We start from the raw sequence: 21,207 nt of genomic DNA, 5'->3' as shown, positions 1-21,207 counted from the left end.
ACACCCATGGGCTCCCTCATGCTTGCCATGGGACGCCCTGCGTACCTCAAGACTCTTCCAGGAAAAAGGGCATCACCACACGGAAACCCTTGAACCTCCAGAATTAGGAGCTTAAATAAACATCTTTTTTTTATAAAGCTACCCAGCCTTAGGTATTTCATTGTTGTAATACAAAGTGAACTAATACACATGGTATCTTGACTTTGCAAGTCACATGGACTTTAATTACTGTATAAGTGTATGTATTTTATAAACATTACATATCAAATAGTCTACTATTATATAGAGTTTATAAATTACATATATTTAATATTATAATCATCTTACCTGTGATAACACTTTACATATGATATATATTTTACATATTATATATACCTTACATATTATACAGACTTTATATATGAATTTATGAATTACATGCATTTTACATTTTATGCATAACAGACTTTTCATGTTCCCTCTGTGTGGGGATCTATTCACATACATGCGCTCCTGCCCCCTTCTCTATCCTACACCCTGGCATTATCCCCTGGCATGCCTGGCTGCACCTGTCACCAACACAGTCCTCCCTCCCCACCACCCTACAGACCTCCACCCTTTCCTGCCCTGGCTGCTCTCAGGCAAGGTCCACTGCAGCCCAGAAGGAGCAACACCAAATATCAGTGAGTGGCTGGTCTGTGCCGCTTGTGGTCTGTGGGTCATGTGAAAGGCCACAGCTCTCTAGTTGCTGCTTCTGAGGAATCTGGGCCCACCCTGAGCAAAGGAATGGAAATTCAGCTGCCGAGTCTGCACATGGTGGGGCACCAACCAAAGTCCCACACCACAAGTGCAGTGAGCTTATGCTGCTGGCCACGGGGCTGGGACCACCAAGAAAGGGCAGTGGTCACTTACTGGCTGGTGGCCCCAGAATCTCTGCAGCTCCAGATCCTCCCAGCACAATCTACACGGCACCCCCAGGCTAGGTTAACCCTGTGAACCTTCTCATACCCTTCCCATCAATCTTGATAGTTACACATCAGTGGGATGGGAATCTCATGACCACTCAGCTGGGACAGTGTGATTCCAGGACAGTCCTACTTGACAGCCAGAAAAACACAGTTGGCAACCATCATCGCTGTACACTCAGTTCCAGGAGTCTAACTACGTGTTCTTTTTTCATTGCAAATCTTGCTTTCAGAAGACATCACATGGGCCATTAGAAATCCTTAGCCCCCTCTTGCTAGAGGTAAGTTCTTAAAATTCAGACAAAATTGACTGAAATGGGATGAACTTGAGATTTCTGGCCACAGCTATCTCACATTAGTGGAGAGGCTATAAATGTAATAGTTCTCTGCTGCTGGTACTAATAAGTGAGCCCTGGGCTGCCCCTTTACAAAGAACGAATAATGAATACAAGTCCCTGGTTATTCAGAAGAATATAGGCACAAATATTTCCACCACATAATTTTTCGGATGTATTTTTCATTTCAAAAGCTCCCTTCATCCATTGAAGAATGAAGTTGGTGACAATGTCTCTTTCTTCTGATGTTAACGTTTCTGGTCCAGTGTGAAATCTCTTCATCTGCAGAGGGTTTGTGGGAGACGTGAATCATTCTGAAGGCTGAATAAATGCAACAATGGACAGAATAAATCTGTGTGCACTGTGATGTCTAAATTGTCCTTCAATTAAGTTTGAGAGGTTTGTGAGAGCTTTAATTGATCTCTTTTTAGATACAATGAGCTATCAAAAATGGAATACTAAATAACAGGCTTTTTTGTCAGTGGATGCTATTAAAGGGAGTAGGAAGCTATTTTGAAATGTGTCCTCAGCATATTGATTGCAAAGGCTCTGCAAACCTACCTGGAGGACATCCTTCACAGGAGTCATCCTTCAGAAATGTGAAGGTCCCGAATGCTCAGCCCCCTTCAGGGGGACTGAAGAAGATTCAGCAGGACGCTGAGGTTCAGTCTTTCATGGTTTCATTTCCGATTCATTTTTCTGGCCATGCATGTCAACATCCTACAACATAGGAACACAGAGAATAGGGAGAGGGAAACGCACCCCAGATATTTTCCAAGATGGAATCCCACCTGCTTCAGCAACTCAAGGTTGGTGAAGGTCCCACTTTGTTACCACTCTCAGCAGGGCCTGAACAGCCCAGTCACCCTATTACAATTTGGAAAACAAGGCTTGCATGACAATCTGCTTGTGCAGACAACTGTAACTACAGGGCCCACATTGTGCCTGAGTGGGGAATTTCTGCTCCCAACGGCACAGGAGAGACTCCTGTCCCCATGGGATATTTCATGAGGCTGCCCAGAGTGCTCGGGGTGGTGCAAGCTGTCTTACCTCCATCTTATTTCTGACCATGCTGGCTACTGAACAATTCCTCATTCCCGGGTCGTGGAGCAGATGTACCCTTCTCCTTGTAGAACCTGTGGACTTTCCTTGAGGGACAAGAAAATATGTATCAGCCAGGAATGAGCAACTGAAAATAAAATCCTGTTTTTGTTTTTTTGTTTTTCGTTTTTTTGGTCTTGAAAACAGAAGACTTGATTTGCTTCCTAGCCTAAAAAAAAAAAAAAATCAGAACTGCCACCACTCAGATAAAATCCAAACTGTCTATTACACCTCTAATTATCAGCTTGCCTTCTGGGTAAAATGGTACTATTCAATTATTGGTTTTTGTTCACCTGTCAGCTACCAAAAAAAATTATCACTGCTTTCAACCACTAAAAGATCCAAAATTCTGCAAATTGCTTTTTAAACGTACTCACTTCAGACCCAATACCTCTGTGCAGAGTGTCAAAAACTGTATAATGTCATGTTGCTTGCAAACCATACTTAATGTGGCTGTTTCAATGGTTTGTTGTACATTATGTAATTTTATTGAAATGATTTCTTTTGTCACCACTTTCTATGTGGCTCATTTTGACACTTCCCACTTATCACATAAAATATAAGTTGGATCCAGCCCCTGTAAATAGAAGCAAAATTGTCAAACAATAGTATGTTGCTTTAAATCCCTTTGTGCAGTGATGGCAAGAACCAGCTCTACCAGGTAGATTAATTTCAGGATTCCAGAAAAGGTGAGCCTCTCTAAGGTCCAGCTCATTCTTTATCCTTCCTGTTCCAAAAGAGTGAGACTGGCCTCGTTAGTGCAGTCTTAGAGTCACTACTCTTGAACGCTAGCAAGTGTAATGTCTGCTACCTCTAGTCCCTGGGATCAAGGCACACTGTAGTGGCTGAAGTGTTTACATCAGGCCGGATCAAGACATAGAAATAACACTAGCAGCTCATTATCAGGCACTGAGCAGGTGCAAGATTCGTCACGAAAAGACAATTCTCCTTTATTCTCATTATCAGGTTTTTCCTTAAAACACATAAAATGAGTAACAGACACTGTTGCACATATGGACAAAAAGAAAAAGAAAAAAATTTTAAAAGAGTTCAAGAAATTTTAAATAATCTGTCAAGATCCCAGTATCATGAAGACAGACTTTGAGCCCATATTATTGCCACTCAAGTTTCCATATTGAGCCATCCTTATATAAAGGAATCTTTGCTATAATCTCATAATGGAAACTCTGGCCTTAAACTCTGTTTTAGTCAGCTTTTCATGGCTGTGACTAAAGAACCCAACTAGCACAATTGTAGAAGAGAAAAGGTTTATTCAGGGGCTCACAGTTTCAGACTCTGTTCCTTGGGGCTGGAGGTGTCTGCTCACAGCAGACTCTGTTCCTTGGGGCTGGAGGTGAGGCAGAATACCATGGCAGAGTATGTACCAGAGGGAACCAGCTCACATGGCCATCAGAAAGGAGAGAGAAAGAGAGTCCACTCTCCAGATACAATATATATACCCCATGGCCCCGCCTCCAATGAACCACTTCCTCCAGCCACACCCCACCTGCCTCCAGTTACCACTCAGTTAATCCCATCAGGGGGTGGTCATTTCACTGATTAGGTTAATGCAAAATCTTCTTGCATTGTCTCACATGTGAGCTTTTGGGGGACACCTCACATCCAAACAATAATAGACTCCAAAGACGCATGTCCCAGGGCTGCTATTAAGGCTGTGTGGATCTGGCAAGGTCACTTTCCCTCTCTGTTCTAATACTTTGTACCTGCCCTATGAAAATATGCCTGCTGCCCATCAAGTTCCAAAGACAGTGAAAAGGAAAGAAGGAGTACATAATTTATTTCCTTTTTTTTTTTTGTAAGAGAAATTTCAAGTTTTCTAATTTTGCTTGGGATGATTTAAGAAATGAAGTTTTATACCCAGACATTTAGAGTCCTTGTTTTCATGATTTTAGTTATTTATGAAATAAATACATAGATAGATTCATAGTGATGGGTCATCCAAAAGAGTGTCTTCTCTGCCCTCTATATCGGATGCTGCTTTCTGAGGACGATGGGAAGATGTTAATAGCAGAAATTTCCAGTAGGTTCTTCTGAATGACAGTATCTCCTGACCCTAAATGGTGAAGAGAAGGGCAGCTCCAAGCCTTGCAGAAAGACCCTACGGGGGAGGCCAGAACTCCAGAATACCACAGATTCCGTGGCTTAAATAATAGAGATCTGTTTTCTCAAGTTTGGCAGCTAGAGGTCCAAGATGGCAGTGCCTGTACAGCAGTTGAGTTCCTCATGAGGCCCCTCTTCTAAGCTAGCGAATGGTACCTTCTCACCTATCTTCTCATGATAGAGAAGGAGGGAACTCTGGGCTCTCTCTTCTTGTCAGGGAGCCCAACCTCATGGTATCATCTAAACCTAATCCCCTCCCACAGGTCCCACCTCCTAACATCACCAGCCCATTGGGGTCACAGAGTCTGCATATAAATTGGTGGGACATATTCAGTCATTAGCAAAGAGGCTGAAACCAGTCCCTCAAGCAACCTGCACTCTCAGGCCATTTCCCCAAAGTTTCCTGGGCCTGGTTGTTGGACCATGGTCTCTACATTTTATTCCCTCTTTTTTAAATTATTAGTTGTTCAAAACATTACAAAGCTCTTGACATATCATATTTCGTACATTTGATTCAAGTGGGTTATGAACTCCCATTTTTACCCCGTATACAGATTGCAGAATCACATCGGTTACACATCCACGTTTTTACATAGTGCCATACTAGTGTATGTTGTATTCTGCTGCCCTTCCTATCCTCTCATTTTCTTCCCTCTTGAGAGACCAGATTCTGAGCTGTCCAGAAAACCATGAAAGAAACGTGACTCTACCACCCATTGAAATAAATGAAACACAACTGGGCAGGAGGAGACCTGTGCTTACCCACATCTGAAACTCACCCTGTCCCTGCACCACTGCAGACCAGCATTTAACTTCTATTGACTGGTAGGGGCTGGGGGTCAGGGACAAGGAGATTCACCCGGCCCAGGGAAGTCACACCTCATTAGGAGGCCAGAGGTAAGCAGAAGCGCGGACCTGTCTTAGGACAGCTTGAGTTATGTTGACAGGGTCCCCTCAAAGGGAAGCAAGTGTCCTGGCAGCAGATGAAACATGCTTCGCTGTCACCTTCCACCCACAATAAATGGATGGCCGAGAATCTCACCATCAGCGACACTGCTATCTGGGGAAAAATGGAAGAGTTGAGTTTGATGTTATAAATCACCATAATTTGTTACAATTTCCAAAGACAAATATGACAGGGTGGAATTACTTTGCTGCGCTGAGGCAGTCATTTGCAGAAGCCATAAAGTGCCAGTATAAATCTAAAGACGAGATATATTTAATCTGAGGAAACAGAGCACAATATCACTTCGGTATATTGTGTTTACCAAGAACTTAGCTATCTGGCTATTGCCAAATGTTCATTGCGTTTCAACCTCAGACTGATTCCTGGATAAAGAGTCCCTTGGCATCTGGGAGGGATCCTCTTCCATGTTTCCCATTTACTCTGTTGGGGAAGAGAAGAGCTGGCGTTGTGTTGCCCAGGAACGATATGAATAGCGGAGTCCTGGCAGAACTCACGGTTCTATGAGCACCCTACCCAGGGCAGACTGGAGGAGGAGATGAGACGGGCATCATGCTTCATCAGGAGCCTGCTGAACTCATCGCCGCTGGTTGATGGAAAAATAGCTCCCGTTTGTTACACATCCACTCACTCATGCAGCTTTCCAGTTCTTGACACCTCTCTCTCCAAGCTCTGTCCTGGTCCTTCCCTGTCTGTAAGGAGCTACGTGCATGGATTGTAGTTCCCAGAAACAGATGTTAGTAGGAGCACCCAAAAGTGAGATCAAAAGTGAAACTCAAGAACTGTAATGAGCACCATCACTTCTACAAACTCAGGCAGGGTCCCTCTACCCTAGGAGAGATGGTTTCATTTGAGAAACATCAAGGAATGTAACAACAGTGAAATGACTTAAACTGGCTATTTCTAGAAACTCTAATGAGCTGCTGTTTGGATCTGCCCCATACCAGCAATTCATCTTGGTTCTGAATGGCTGTGAACTCTTAACCTGACCCCAACCATGTGAATGATCCTTGCACCATACTCACTGTGACTGTGCTGTCCGATGGACACAGAAAGAATAGACTTGCAAGAAGTAGCTCCTGCCATCTTCCAAAAGAGAATAAATTATTAAAAACAGAAAAAAAATCATATGCCATCCTTCCCCCAAACCAGTAAAAATTTGTAATGCAGAGGAAAACCCATTGTAAAAATAGAAAAAAAAAACTGTAATAGTTTTAAGACTTCACAGAACATCTGGATTGCAAGTAGTCTGAAAAGCCTGGGATGGCCCCAACTTTCCTGCATTGGAACCCAGGGTGCTCTGAGTCTTCCTGCAAGCCATGGGCATGGTTAATTCCAGCAGCTGGCCTGTGGCAGTGTCTCAGCCCTGTGTCCTGGCAAACCTTGGCACTGCAGAGCCAAATGAAAATATGCCTGTTTCCAGAAGAGCAGAATATCTTCCAGGTGGTTCTAAGCCAACACTGACACTCCCCACAGCAGGGGACACTGCACTCAACCCTTTAGAAGGCAAGCAACTCACAGGATTCTGGGAACTTAATGGCAAGCCTTGTATTCTCTAGCATCTGCAAGGACCCTGGAATTCTCAGCTCAAAGATTACCAGGAGAAAGTAAACTCAGTCAGATTGACTGATAACCAATAAGTGTTCTTCTATGACCAGCTGCCTCCAAAAACTTTGTGTTGAATTATAAAATACATGCGGGAGGCAGGGGGAGGAGGACATATATAACTATATGTCCTCCTCCCCCTGCCTCCCGCATGTATTTTATATCCCGCACAGTTAAATTCCCACAAATTGAACACACGAGTTTATAAAACACCTGATCCAGAAATAGAACTTTTCCAGCCCCCAGAGGCCCCCCATCCCGTGCTTTCTCCAAGTCCTCAGCCTCAAGGATTTTGACCAGCCTGACTTCTAAATGCATAGATTAATTTTGCCCACTTTTCCAAACATATGATCACACATTCCTACTAGAAAACACTTTTTTTGAGCAAGCATTTTATATTTTTCTTATCTATGTATTTATCTTATATATGTGTACTATTTATAATACTTCTATATGACTTACACAATAACCTGTACACACTGCAGGATAAAAAAAAATATGAGACATGTATTAGGACTTCCAATACTTTCTCCCAACATTCCAGACACCAATGACTTTCAATACTGCTCTATAGAAGGAAGGAAAAAGAAGGACAAAATAGGGTTCTAATAGGTGCTTATTTGGTGTGAGATATTTAGAATTCATCACTGCAAGACATTCCAAAGTATTTGGACTTCCTTGATTGGCTATAGAAAGTGCCCAACAGAAAAGCATGTCCCTTCTTGCCTCACAGCCCTGGTATGGTCATCCATCTGTGTCACTCTCTGCTGCCTTGGTGTCCCCAAAATGCTTATGCAGAAAGGCATACCGTTATAGTGATTTTGTAGCATGACGTGAAATAGTGCACTTATATCTAGTGTCATTATCAGTTAGACCCTCTGAGAGTTCCCCCTTCAGTGGTTTTGATCTGGGGTGGAAATTCCCCCATGTGACCCTGAACATGGAAGGTGGAGTCAGTTTTCACGTTTCTGCTTCTCTCAGTGAGCCAGATTATGGTGTTTCCCTAGGATCTTCTGCCTGTGGGAAGTCCCAGGGAACTCCCCATGGTTAAAGACATATATCTTTTAGATAACTAACTGAGTCCTTTAGATAACAAGTGAGTCTTTCCTTCAAATGTTTCTCTTTTGAAAAAATCTCTCCTAGGATGTCATATTGCCAGTTGAAATCACCAGGGCACGAGACTTCAGCTGGATTTGGGGGACAAAGGCCTGGAAGTCACCTGATGTCCTTTCTTCCCTGTAGTTTAGTAGTCACCCCGACCCCAGCCTAGCATCTGCTCACTCCCTAAAGCTAATAACAGCGAGAGGGGAGGATGACGTGTTCTTTGGACTTGCCTCTGTTGAAATCATCTCAGCCATCTCTTCTACTCTCCAAGTCCACCCTCCATGGAAGGACCCAGGCAGCATGTCACAGCTTCCCTGTTCACTGTATGCTACATGCAGCACCAGCTCAAGATAGCTGTCCTGATCTCCACTACTGGCCTCTGCTGCTGTTGAAGTTCTAGGATTCACATCTCTGTCTTTACTCCCCATTTGGACTGTAAACTCAAAAACGCTCGAGTTGTGTATTTTATTTATTGGAATTTCTTGCCTGTGTCTATACACTGCTGGCTCCATACAGCAGTTTTAAAACAATACGCTGGGCGAGGCAGGAGTAGTGAAGAACAAGCCCTGGGGAGGACCAGCAGTGAATATGAGCAGTCTTTGGGAAAAGGGCTTAGGATCCATAGCAGCCCCTATGAAGCAGCTAGTTGGCAGGAAGACAGAAAGGGAAGGATGGTGGGAGGAACAGAAGCGTGCTCTTCCTGTGCAGGCCAGATCCTACGCAGCCTCCTCCTCACACACCCGACTCTGTGAATGGGGGCCAAGAACAGGAGCCAGGTCCTAAGATGCTGTCAAGGCCAGCGGGTGTGAGCACTGTCAGCAGTCACAGGCTCACGGCGACACTTGGCCATTCCCACCTCTCACCACACTGCTTGAAAACCTCCGTCCAGCCTCTCCTCCATCTCTTCAAACCAAGACCTCTATTACCGACCCAAAGCCTTCCCTCTCCTCCTGTTAAGGCTTTATTTCCCATTTCTCATCTCTCCTGGGATTTTACTCCATTAATTTTCTCATATCTCCCTGGTCTCCCAGGTCCAAGACTGGCCATTTCCTTGAACACGGGACCCATTTGTACAATTTTCTAGTTATACAAACCCATTGAACTCTACGTACCTATCACTGATCCATTTGATAGAATAAGCCGATTCACTAAGAGTGTGGACTTTGATGGGAAGACTTGAGTTAGGTCCTGGCCTCAACACTCTTTAAATGTTGTATCTTATGCACCACCAAATGCCTAGCTTCCTGAACCAGAGGGTGTGAGTTAGTGAGGGCTGGTATCTCCTAATATCCTTTCAAAGAAGAACCATGGAAGCCTAACTAAGTGGTTAATTTCCTGTATAAAGTCCTCTTCAAGAGCTCTGTTCCACCAACAATCTGACCCACACTTAGCTCTTCAAATCCATTACATGCCACTTTCCACTTGATACGCATAATCTGTTGAAATACAGCTTATGCCGTGGTTCTCATTAAGCACCATGTCTCTGCTCATGAAAACCCTCTGGGGCCTTGATTGTGTCTCCTCCCTGGATCCCCTGTCTCCCTGTCCTTGAGCAGATACCCTGCTGTGCTTGATCAGGAGTAAAGACTTCTGAGGGGGGATCTCCCTCCTGTGGGTCAATGTTACAGGCAGGGTGGGTCCTTGCTCTATGCTTCTAGGGCATGGGGTCCACAGACCTCTCAGAGCTTCTGTCAAAGCACACATTGCACTGTATTGCCACCATCTGACTACATTTCCCACTAGAATAGATGTGTCGATGCCAAGTGCTTCTCTCACTCACTGCCTCTCCATCCCTCCAAACTGACCCTCACAGCCGAGGTTTATGAAGACACTGAGTGTGATGCTGGGTCCCAACTCGTCACTTGGAAAGAGTAGAGGTAGCTTATGAGGACATGTTTGACCCAACAGGTCAGAAAAGAACATTGCAGTCTGTAAATCATCTTTCAGTGATGTTAGTAAGCTAAAGTGCCATACCTGAAAAGATCTACCAAAATAAATGCTCAGGCTCCATAATTAACTCCTTGAAGACAGGCCTATGTGTTGTCTCGGTGCCTCTCACCATGTCTAGCACAGGGCTTTGCCTGAGTAAGCTGAGGAAAAGGGGACTAAGCACTGGTTTCTTACAAATGACCCTCCTGGGACCAGCCCCGGGAGCCCTGAGTCCCCCACTGACTCTGTTATATGGAGCAGCTGTTGGCCCCTACTGCTCTGGTTTCTGTCTCTTGTAGCCACCACCCCTATTTCTTCCAAGAGTTTTCTCTCCCTGAGACTCTGTGGAGCTGAATGTATTATAACCTGTGTTCTCCCTTTTCTGAGGCATCCGCTCACCTTTATGAGGTGAAGCTAGGCCCTGTGCAGAGGCTAACAGTAAATACCAAAAAATGCTAAAGGAAGAAAAAGACCAAAGGAAAAAGATCTTCAACACCCTTGACCAGACCAGGGAACACATCTTAAGCATATCTAGAGGTTCCAGACTTGTGAACCCAATAAGGCAGGTGACCTGGTGCCGGCCTGTGTCTGTGTGTGATCCAAGGTGCAGAAAATGAGGAAGTAAGTCACACTAAGCTGGGAGGCCTCCACACACACCTCCACTCCCCAGAACTCCAGCGTGCTTCCAACTCATCCTGATCAAAATTATCCCTCCTGGGTCTTCATCTGACTCAGACAGGAGGAGACATTGGGAATGTGAATACAGAAATGCCAAAGGCCTTCCAAGCTGCTCTGGCCTTTAACTTCCAATGGAAGAAATTGTTCTGTACTCTTTTACACCTAGCGTGTGTCCTTTGAGAAACCAAATCAACCTCTCTCTCTCTCTCTCTCTCTCTCTCTCTCTCTCTCTCTCTCTCTCTCCCCCCTTCCCCTCCCTCCCTCCCTCCCCCTTATGTCATCAAAACCCAATATTTTCATCCTGGATATCCAGGAAATAATTACAACTATACCTTGTGGTTTTAGTAATCTGAAAAATGTCTTAAAAATACTCACCTATGATTGAATTAAAAAATGTTTCTCAAAATGCAGTAGCCACAGGCTAGACATTGACTGGCTCCACTAGAGCCACGATGGTCCAAAAAGATGAGGAAGGAAGTGAAAGAAGTTTTCCTTCACCACAGAACTTATTTGGGTGCTTAATATGCTGCTGTTATCTCCAAAGAGGAGAGGAAACATGTGGCAGATCTTTCCAGAGCTATTTTTTTTAAGCCTGTAACTGTGGAACACAGTTTCAGAAATATCCTGCTTGAGCACTGTGAATCCATCCCACTTGGCATTTAGGGCAGCATATTTGTGGCCAAGGCAGCAACCGATGCTTATACCTATGCTGAGGCATAAAAGTCAGGAATTAAAATGGCCTTGAGGCCCTAAGCATCCCTAAAGTGCTCCCCAAGTGGCCATGCACTCCTGGTAGGAGTCACATCATGCCTGGGTCACAGCCTCCACATCTGTGATTAAAAGACAATGTTGACTCAGGTAATAGTGATTGGGTCTCGCTGCTCTCCGGGGCAAAGAGGAAAACTTAATGAGCATGGCTTCAGCGAAGGTTGAATGCCAGGACCCTGCCCTACACCTCCCCTGGGTTATGGAATGGAATGTGATTTCTCCCCTCCATTTACGTGAGATCTCATTACAGGTAGTGCCTGGATGCCTGTGGGTTTCTGTGGGTCTCTTGGGGAAAGCCTGAGGTGTTGCCATGTGTCTTATTATCAAGATTTATGCTCCCTGGAAACCCTCCGCTCTCTGTCCACGCTTGAACTTTCTGGCTGGGTGCTTCTCCACACTCTACCCTAGCCCACCAAAATAAAGGCCTTATTGACCAGCTGGAGGGTAGGCCTCAAGCCCTTAACCAGCCAGCCACATCTTCCTAAAGAAATGTGCCGGTTTTCCATCATTACTGCTGGTGTTTGGGGATATAAAAAGCCCATGACTTTGTCTGGGGCCCTGGCTGGGGTGCCCAGCATGTGGCTGATAGGAAGATATGCTGGGGTCACTGCCCAATGAGGTGTGGATAATTTCTATGAGATGACATTTCTCAACAACTTGAAGACCTTTTTAGACACGACCCCTCATACCCTGCTGGGATAGTAATTCCATCTAATTCATGTGGCCTTCAGAAAACAGTACACTGAAGCTGGAGGATATTTGCCATGGCTCACCAAGCCCAAGGCCCCAGCCAGGGCCTCCTGATTTCACCATTTAGCCTGTGACCTGCACTGACTGGCCAGCTCTGCCCTCGTGCCCTTGCTATTAACTCTCATTAAATACACTGTAAAGAAGTGAGCCAGCAGCTGACCTCGTTCAGTGTTTTGCATTAAAGTCCTTAGCTGAATACTTAAGCCCACCACTTGCTGAGGAGGTCAGGACTTCCAGCCCTTCTACCAAGATGACCATGGTGGATGTTCATCCGCATTTGACAGTTGGGAACTGGAGCTCAGGGATCACAGGGCCCACTCCATCAGCTACCTGTCGCCTGTGAGGTTGGAGTTCTCACACCCTCCTTATGTCCCTTGAGTCCATGTGTGACAAGCTTCCTTGAAGACAGGCTGGAATGAACCCCTCCACAATCCACGAGAGAGGGGCCATGACAGCCTCCTTGGGAGCAGCCATGGAGAGTGGGCTGAGGATGTTCCCCGTCTGGTCTCTGAGCTTTTTTTCCCACACTCAGGGAGTGAGAGCAGCACAGATTGCACCCTGCTGGGAGCAATTTCCTGTGTGTGGTCCCCCTGCTGGGATGCACATTCAGCATCCACAAGGAAGTCTGCACCCAACACCAGAAATCCTGGAGCAATAGTAGGTGGGAGCAGGAAGGATCCAGGAAAGGTGACCACAGAGAAAGGTACCCAAGGAAGATGAGCAGAATGTCCTTGCAAGGTCTCCATGAGCAGTGTTAGAATCTGGACATATTTTACTTACAGAGAGAGCAGTGACTTGAGGAAAGAAGTTAAAAGCAGGGTTTCAAAGAAACACAGGCAAAGTTGTTTCCCACCTCGTGACCTGCAGGCAGCACCCCTCTCGAAATCCCAAAGGGTCTCTTCACGCAGACATGCCACCCACCAGTGCCCAGCGGGGTAGCAGCTGGAGAACAGAGAGCTGTACTCACCCTGCAAAACACCTCTCAGGAGAGCTCCCCAGCCCTGCTGTGAGATGAGGACTGTTATCCTGTATTGGACTTCCAGTGGTTCCATCCCTGACACAAGCAGCCTTCAATACCCCAACTCCTCCCCGGCTCTTGGAACAGCCTGGAGCCCTCACAAGCACACCCACTGAGGTCGGAGTGATTTGTTGTTTGATTGCCTCTCCTGCTCTGTCGAAAAAGCAAAAGCCGCTCTCAGGTCTGGCTTGCTCTGGGGCAAGAGTCAATAAAAGGCAGAGGGAGGTCCCCTGAGGACAGCAACACACATATTTAGATAGGCTTGTGTTTTTCTGCTAGAGCTGGAGCCTCCCTGTGATATCCATTCAGCCAACTTAGTTTTAACATCAGATAGAGATCTGGTCTGTCTGTTTGTTTGGCAGAATTACACCATCTCAGGCTTCCTGGGTTCTTTCATTCATGTCTTCTCCACATCTCAGAAAACCCTTAGCCTGTTCCTGTTCCATATTTTGTTTTGTAGACAGACCATCAGAGGCACCATATTGCTTGGAAATAATGGCCAACATATAATGTCTTCTATTTCTCAGAGGAAACCAACCAGCAGATATCACATTATTAAATTCTGATCCCTGATGGAGACACCGAGTGTGTAGATAGGACTCAGAGACCCATGCAGACATGAATCAGGCCTCCAAGATATGACTGGGCAACTTCTCTGGGCCTTGTGTCCCATTTCTTTAAAATGTGAACAAAAATTGCAAGTTGATGAGGTGCATAAGTATTTGTAGAACATTTAGAGTCAAGGAACAGGTGTCACATGGGTGATTGATTTCACAGAAAACCACTCACAGGACAACTGTGCAGGTGCCATGATCAGATTTCTGATTAGGAAAAATTGCCACCTGATCTTGCGTGTTTGCACTCTTTGGCCAGCCAGTAACTTTCTGCTGTCCCTGGCCTTGCTCCAATACCCTCTGCCTGCAGCAACAAGGGTCATCTTCAGGCTTTGTGAACTGAGAATGACTCTGCCCTTTCTTAACCCTGTGACAGCTGAGAGTTATTTGGCTTAACCAAGGATTCACCTATGATCAACAGATGGGCAGACCCCATCTCAGCTCTTCCCAGGAGACTTGGCTCATGGTCCAATGGTCAGATGCAAACTCATTAGAAAAGTGACTACTCATCTAAGATATAAACCAGTGAGCTCACTGACCTGTCCAAAAGCATGTCCCTTGAATGAATAAATTGGGATGGAGGAGAAATAGTCTAGACAATCTCTTCAGAAGGCCCCAATTTAGCTTTTGAACGGTATTTCTTTAGGCTGATTTTCAGAACTGCATCGCTTTGTTTAGTTGGAATGGAATTTATAGAATATGCAGAGAAAATTCCAAGAGGTAATTTGCTTTCTTCTGAGTCAATAGCATGTAACAAGATCCCGCTGTGCAGAGGGGCTGGGACTCATGCTACACACACACACCCGTGTTTTTCAGCTCATTATCGTAGTGAGGGTTCTAACATTCATCTGTGGCTTGTGCTTATAGAGTTAGTGTAAGATAAACTGCTAATGCATTGCCAAGTGATAGCTTTAACTGCTCATAATGGTTAGAAAGTATGTAAGGAGGCATCTTCCTGTGTGTACATAGAGAGCTATGTAAGAATCAAGTCAGGTATCCCACCTCCCCACCAGGAACCTGGCCTGCCTGAGACTGAAGGAATGAGGACACTCCAGAGGCCCTGTCCAAACTCACCTAAGGACACTTCCCAAACTGCTAATGACAAGTCCCACCCAACCCTGGAATCAGAATCCTCAAGGAGAAAGGGGACATTATGAACATGCACTCTAATTATTCTAGTCAGTACCCCTGATTGACATCTGGTAAGTGGGAGAAAGTCCTCACTTTATAGTTGATGCTGCAGAATCAAACATTAAATTAGATAACAAAGCAAACATTGTTTTGTTGGTGCCTCCCATTAGTATTTAGTCGGCCTGTTGGATAAAGCCAACTCTCTCAAAGAAGTATGTTCTAGCTCTCTCTGTTTCTGGAGTAACTTATTCATTCATCTTGGCACCCATTTTGCTATCAGCAAAATGCACAGGATGCCCATCCTTCCTTTTCTATGAAGGATTATGCATAATAGAAAAAATGGCTCTAGATTCAGGGATATTTCCTTAGTTCATCCCTAAACGGACACTGCCCAGGGACAGGGCTACTGACAGTTCACAGGAAAGAGATCAAACAGAGGGACCTGTCATGGAGTGGACACTATGGTCTCTTTCTCCATCATAAATAGAAAGCCATTGATCACCCAAGATCAGAACAGGAAATAATGTGAGAAGACCAAGTCCTTATGAGTTACGATGATAATGGTAAAGGACTACTCTTGATATTGGTTTTGCTGGTTTCTTCAAAGAAAAAAAAACACAGTATAGGGAATTATAGATAGATGTAGGATTGTGGAAGGAAAAAAAATAGCATCAACAAAGCATTCAAAGAACGATTTGTCTTCAGGAAAAGAAACATTGATGAATAAGAAAATGCCTGCAGAGAGAAGGTGGTGGGAGCATTAATAATTAACTCTCTGGGGACAGTGCCCAAGGATTTTTTGCCCTGTTACAAATTACAGGCCTAAAATTATTCGTTGCGCTTAAGACACGATGTGATTGTTTTTTTTTAAAGAAACACACAGAAAATACATAAAATACTGAGAGGGACTTTAAGAGGTATTGAAAATCAGATATGGAATATAGGCTGTGTATATTCTTTTAGAAAGAAAATTGATTTTTAAGGTACCATTGCAACAACACCCAGCGTAAAGTGATCATCTTAGTGAATGAAGTACTTGGCGGAGTTGTGGTCAGTGTGGAATATTGTAGATCTGTAGTCCACTTTGAGCTAGAAGTAGGATCTAGATCTAGATCTAGAATAGTTTCTAGCAGGATCTGAAAACTGTAAACGCTAGAGGCCCAGAAGTCCTTACATCTTTGGGATATTGGTTGCACCTTTTACCAAAAGGTGCTTAGGAGGAAGAGGTTGTGTGCCGGACAGCAGCATGCTAAATGAGTTTTTTTCATAAAAGGGTAGATTTGTAAGATGAACCCTGTGCTCTCAGGAAGAAAAAGCCTATTCACTCATTCACTTATCCAGACATTTGGTGATTATTAGCAATGTGCTCCCTGTGTAGAACACAGGGTTTGGCCCTGAAGGTCCAGTGGGAGCTGCCCAGAGCCTATGAGCCTGGAGTCTAAGAGGTGAGCTAGGGTTCAGTTAACATATGACGACTGGGTTGAAAGCCTCTTGTTCAAGGATCTGGCCATTAGGAAGGCAGAAGTGGTCAGAATAAGAAGGTGACAATTGACCAAGCCATGAAGGAAAATTAGGATTTGATGAGGTGAAGAGAATGTCTCATGGCCAGGGCACATGTCTGAAGTGGGTTCAGGAAGCAGGAGAACCACAGATACCTGGAGCAAGGAGGAGGGAAGGCACCGTGGGAGATGGGTTGGGAGCCTTTAGGAGCACCCATATTACACACCACCTAAGAGGCCCTGTTGAAAATCTGTTTCAGAGGTCGTTATGTGTTGAAGGGCTTAGAGTGGAAGAGTGCCATGACAGGTTCATAAATAAAAGGACTGTGCTGGCTCATTGTCCAGAGGACACCAGAGGGTCTATCTAGAACAAGTGACACTGTAGCAAACGGTGAGGGTACAGATGCGGGTCTCCTTAGGACCTGAGTGGATTGGAACAAGGAAGCTGTGATCATTGCCAGAATGTTCAGTTTGGAAACTAAATGAGGAAAACTGAAGAAGAAGATATCCAAGTGTTGCAGGGGACAGATGAGGCAAGACAGCAAATAAGAACAGGGAGCAGGTTTGACTTGGCTATAGCCAGGTTCAGAGGGCAGAGCTTTTGCTGTGATCAATCAATTGCCCTGAACCCCAAGTTCAAGTAGTTTCAAAACTTTATACCCAGCATGTAAGGGGAGGGACTCAGAAGTTCACAGTCTGCAGAAGTTCACACAAAAGCAGCTCTTTCTTTCACTGTTCTGTGCAAGTTAACCCTTCAAGGACAACACCTGAGAAGGGAAGAGCTTCTTCTTCTCCCCTTTCTTTCCTCCCCTGCCAGCTGTTACCATGGAGCCCCAGTTGGTAACTTCTCTTATCTTAGAAATGTAGACATCTCTGTGAAGCTCCAGCTCAAGGCCAGAGGACTTGTTAAAGGATTTGTCCTTTCTTTTATCACATTTTGCATTTGCAAACACACTTCTACAAACCACTATAATGGATAAATGTTTGTGAAAAACTAGTCAAGGGGCGTTTAGAACCTTGGAATGCTGATTTCTTCCAGGCCAGTGGCCAAGTAAAATAGAGCAACAGGAAAATAGGAAGTTTACCTCCATTGAACTCTTTTGTAGAGACTCTTTTGCTGATAGTCCTACAATCAATTATGGTGAAGATTTCTGGAGAAGCTTAGTTAAGATTTTCTGTGGAGGAGGGGCTGCCACTACACAAGAAGAAAAGACAGGTGGTGGATGTGGAATATGTGAGGTCAAGCAAGATGAGATCTCAAGATTGTCCACTCAGTTTGTGATCATGAAAAAGATCATCAGTGACAATCCATGTATGTGAAGGGGGAAATGTACAGTAGGGTGACGGGGCCAGAAGTCCCATTGCGGTAGATGACTGGTGGGTGGAAGATGAGGAAAGGCAGGAGACAGTGGGATTAGGGGGTCCTAGGAGGTAGCAAGCAATTAGGGAGCAGTTTCTCTATTCTGAAGCTCTTTACAATGGTAAGATTTTTTTAAAAAAATATTTGGAATCTCTTTTAAGGATATGGTTAAGGTAAAGAACACAGAAGACAAAAGTGGAAGGACATGGGATTCGCCAGGAGGGCCTTGGCCCCTGGGTGCAGGAGAACTAGGTTCTCCCATCACAATAGAGGCAGCAACAGAAGGTGGCCATGGTGAAAGCAGGTTGTGTTGCCCACACTGGTGACCCCAGGAAGCTCAGCATTTCCCATGCCCTGGCCTTCCTTAATCTTTGCACTGTATCTGACAGGGAGACACAGCACCAGTCACAATGCATTGATGAACTTGGAAGGAATTTGCTGTGGAGAAAGCAACAGAGCCCATTTTGGTGAGGAATGCCTAGAGCAAAGTGACCATAGGAAAGGACAGTGGTGCTGCCCAGTTTCCTGAATCAGACCCACTCAATAAAATTGCAATCTGTACCTGAAACATGGTGGGAAAGAGCGATCTGGGAAAACCTAGGAAACTTGAAGACCTCAGGGGTAGGACTAGTCCCATCTACTGTTCTTGTGTGATGCATAGATGAAAGAACCCCTTTGGAATACTCACCATGAGGTAAACCTGCGTGCAAACTCCCCATTCTATGCAATTCCCAGACATTAATGAAAACCATTTCTCTCTTAGGCTGTTATTACCTCACTCTAAATCTGTTATTCAGCTTTTGGCCAAACATGCCAGCATCTAATTGCTCTAATTACAAAGAGAGTCATCTGTCCAAAGAAGGTCTTATTCACCCAAAGGGCAAAAGGGTCACAGATCAGCACTGGGGAAGGGAGCTATGGGTGATGGAAACCAGCAGAAGTTTGAATGGGTGCAAACCCAGGCTCTGTGGTATCACAGAGAACCTAGATGATTAACCTAATAATTCTGTACCATAGTTTACTAATCTATAAAAAGCAGATAAAAAATGTGCACCTCACAGTATCATAGGCAATAAATGAAAAGCATTAGCCTATATGTAATTCCTTAACTGAGTGACATACAGAAAGGACTTCATAAGTAATCACTCATAGACTTATATGTTGGATCAGTCACATTTGAAAAAATGAAGTGGGTCAGGGATTTTAAATTTTTCCAAGAAGGTTGCAAATGAACCAGAAACAGAGGTACATTATTCAATAAATTTTGAAAGATTTGGACAGGCCAGCGGGTCAAGCAATGGAACATTTAACTCACCCGGGACATGGAATCACTGTATCTTTCAAATAACTTTAATAAAACTTACATGCATAAAACGAATCTTCTAATTACTTCAGATGGAGTCCAGTGGTGGTGAGTGTGTTATATAAACCATTGCTGTGTGTTTAGCAGGAGGTTCTGGGTGCATTTCAGTTATTCACAGCTGCCTTAAAAAAAAGTGCAGTCCATAAAGTGTGGGGGCTGTTATTGATGGTGGCATGATTATATGTCTCTGACTGCACAGATATATCAGCCTGGCATTTTTCTACTTACTCTAGGAATTTTATAAGGTACAGTTCAATGGCATTCTTGCTTAGTGAATAATTTTAATTTGTGCATCCAGAATGATAGATATGTGAATGTTAGCGACAGCAAAGACCCATCACTCATCTACTTCTTCTCCCGGTTGCTGCTTGGATCACTCTCTCTGCCCTATCATCTATCTGATGTTCTCACCAATACAACCTTAAATATCTCAAGCTGGAAGGCTTCCCTGCTCCTTTAATAAAATGTGTAATCAAACAGAAGGAAGAGTACTCTAATACGATATCATTCTCCCGTTTTACCCAACCAAATCTCATTGCACAGTATTTTTTTTTAACTTTCTAATAATCCTTGTAAGTGGATTGATGAGCTTTATCACCAACCACATTCATAATGCAAATATCATCCTTCTTTCCAGTCATATGAATTGTATTGATTTGGTTTCATTTTTGTTGATTATTTTTGTTTGGTTGATTAAAAATGAAAATCAAGGATCAAGATGATTTCAAACGCCACCAAATTTTCACTAAGTTGCTACTGTAAGTGAACTCCTTAAAATCATCAAAGTTTAAGACACTACCTTATGTCATCCTTGAACTTCCACAAAAATGTTTGTCTATCCTAAAGGGATAGGAGTTGTTCTATAAGGAAAAATAGACATGCATTTTAAATACCAGAAAAATCATAAATAAAAGAGGATGCTAAAAGCTGATCTAACTATAACCCACCTAAGTCACAGATTACTAGAAGGAATTGGAAGCAAGTTTTTATAGTAAGCACTGTATTTTTAAAATGAGTCATGCTCTGTGGGCATTCTCTTGGGATTCTTTTCCTTTGTCTGTCTTCCTAGGAATCTAATCAGTATCCTGAGTAAAGAGTAAAAAAAGTCTTTTTTTTTTTTTTTTTTTTGTAGTCACTTGGTTGATACTATCCTCAAATGCTGAAGGTTCCAAAAACTTGCAGTTGGGTTGATTTTGGAAGTCATAGCTCAGAACGGAATCATTTTCTGTATTTCACATAATTATCAATAAAAGCAAACTCAGTTCTCAGGATACTTCTGTACCACATCTCTTTCTGAAAGATGCCAGCTGAGATGGTGCAAACACCCAAGTAGCAACCTCTTCTCCTTGATGACATCTGTGTTCTATGTGGCCAAATATGTGACTTAGGGAGGTATACTGGGACCAGAGGAACACCAGGTAACTAATACTGTTGATTCAACAATGGCAGAATGTCATCTCTTCTGCTACTTAGGAGACTAGATGGACAGCTCATCCACCTGGTGTTCAAGGTGAAGGGATAGAGTGCAAATGCACGCCCATTATCACTTGCTCTATTTGCCCCAAGCCATCCATCCCACTTCTTGCGTGCCTCTTCTTCAACTTTCTCCAGTACTCACTCAGGGAGCAAGACTGTCCTGCCCCCTTGCAATCCCGTGTTTCCCCACGCAGCCATCTCCCTTATAGTAGGACTATCTGGACCTCTCTCCCTCAACACTCCAGCTCCCTCACACACATGGAAGAACAGCTGTATCAGCCAGAAGCCACAAAGGTGAAGTTATGTGCAAATGGCAGGTCTCTCTTTATGAGGAGCTACCTGGACTGTTGAGACCACACTCTTCACCAAGACTCACAGACAACTCTTCTAAGGCAAATGGAAACAGAGTGGCACACAGGGCTGATGGCAGAATTGTGGTCAACAATG

The 21,207-nt window shown here is 44.2% G+C and overlaps 1 protein-coding gene and 1 long non-coding RNA gene across 7 annotated transcripts in view; one reads left to right on the top strand and one right to left on the bottom strand.

Annotated features, from left to right (window-relative positions):
- The window catches only part of Adarb2 (adenosine deaminase RNA specific B2 (inactive)), a 476,030-nt gene that overhangs the window by 168,898 nt on the left and 285,925 nt on the right, over positions 1 to 21,207 (top strand). The gene's annotated exons all lie outside the window — the stretch shown is intronic.
- LOC139707906 (uncharacterized) lies at positions 351 to 13,465 on the bottom strand. Of its 3 annotated transcripts, XR_011709306.1 has the most exons (5): positions 13,267 to 13,465; positions 5,381 to 6,551; positions 2,330 to 2,427; positions 1,841 to 1,999; positions 351 to 1,600 (listed from the first exon to the last, which is right to left on the bottom strand). It is a non-coding gene; the product is annotated as an uncharacterized lncRNA (long non-coding RNA). The 3 variants fall into 3 exon arrangements; XR_011709304.1 differs by lacking the exon at positions 13,267 to 13,465 and having other exon boundaries at positions 5,381 to 7,126; XR_011709305.1 differs by lacking the exon at positions 13,267 to 13,465 and having other exon boundaries at positions 5,417 to 7,126.

This window comes from Marmota flaviventris, chromosome 12 (assembly GCF_047511675.1).
Source record: "Marmota flaviventris isolate mMarFla1 chromosome 12, mMarFla1.hap1, whole genome shotgun sequence".
Taxonomy (NCBI): domain Eukaryota; kingdom Metazoa; phylum Chordata; class Mammalia; order Rodentia; family Sciuridae; genus Marmota; species Marmota flaviventris.
Note: the sequence above shows the minus strand (reverse complement) of the source record. Positions and strands in the feature narration are given on the sequence as shown.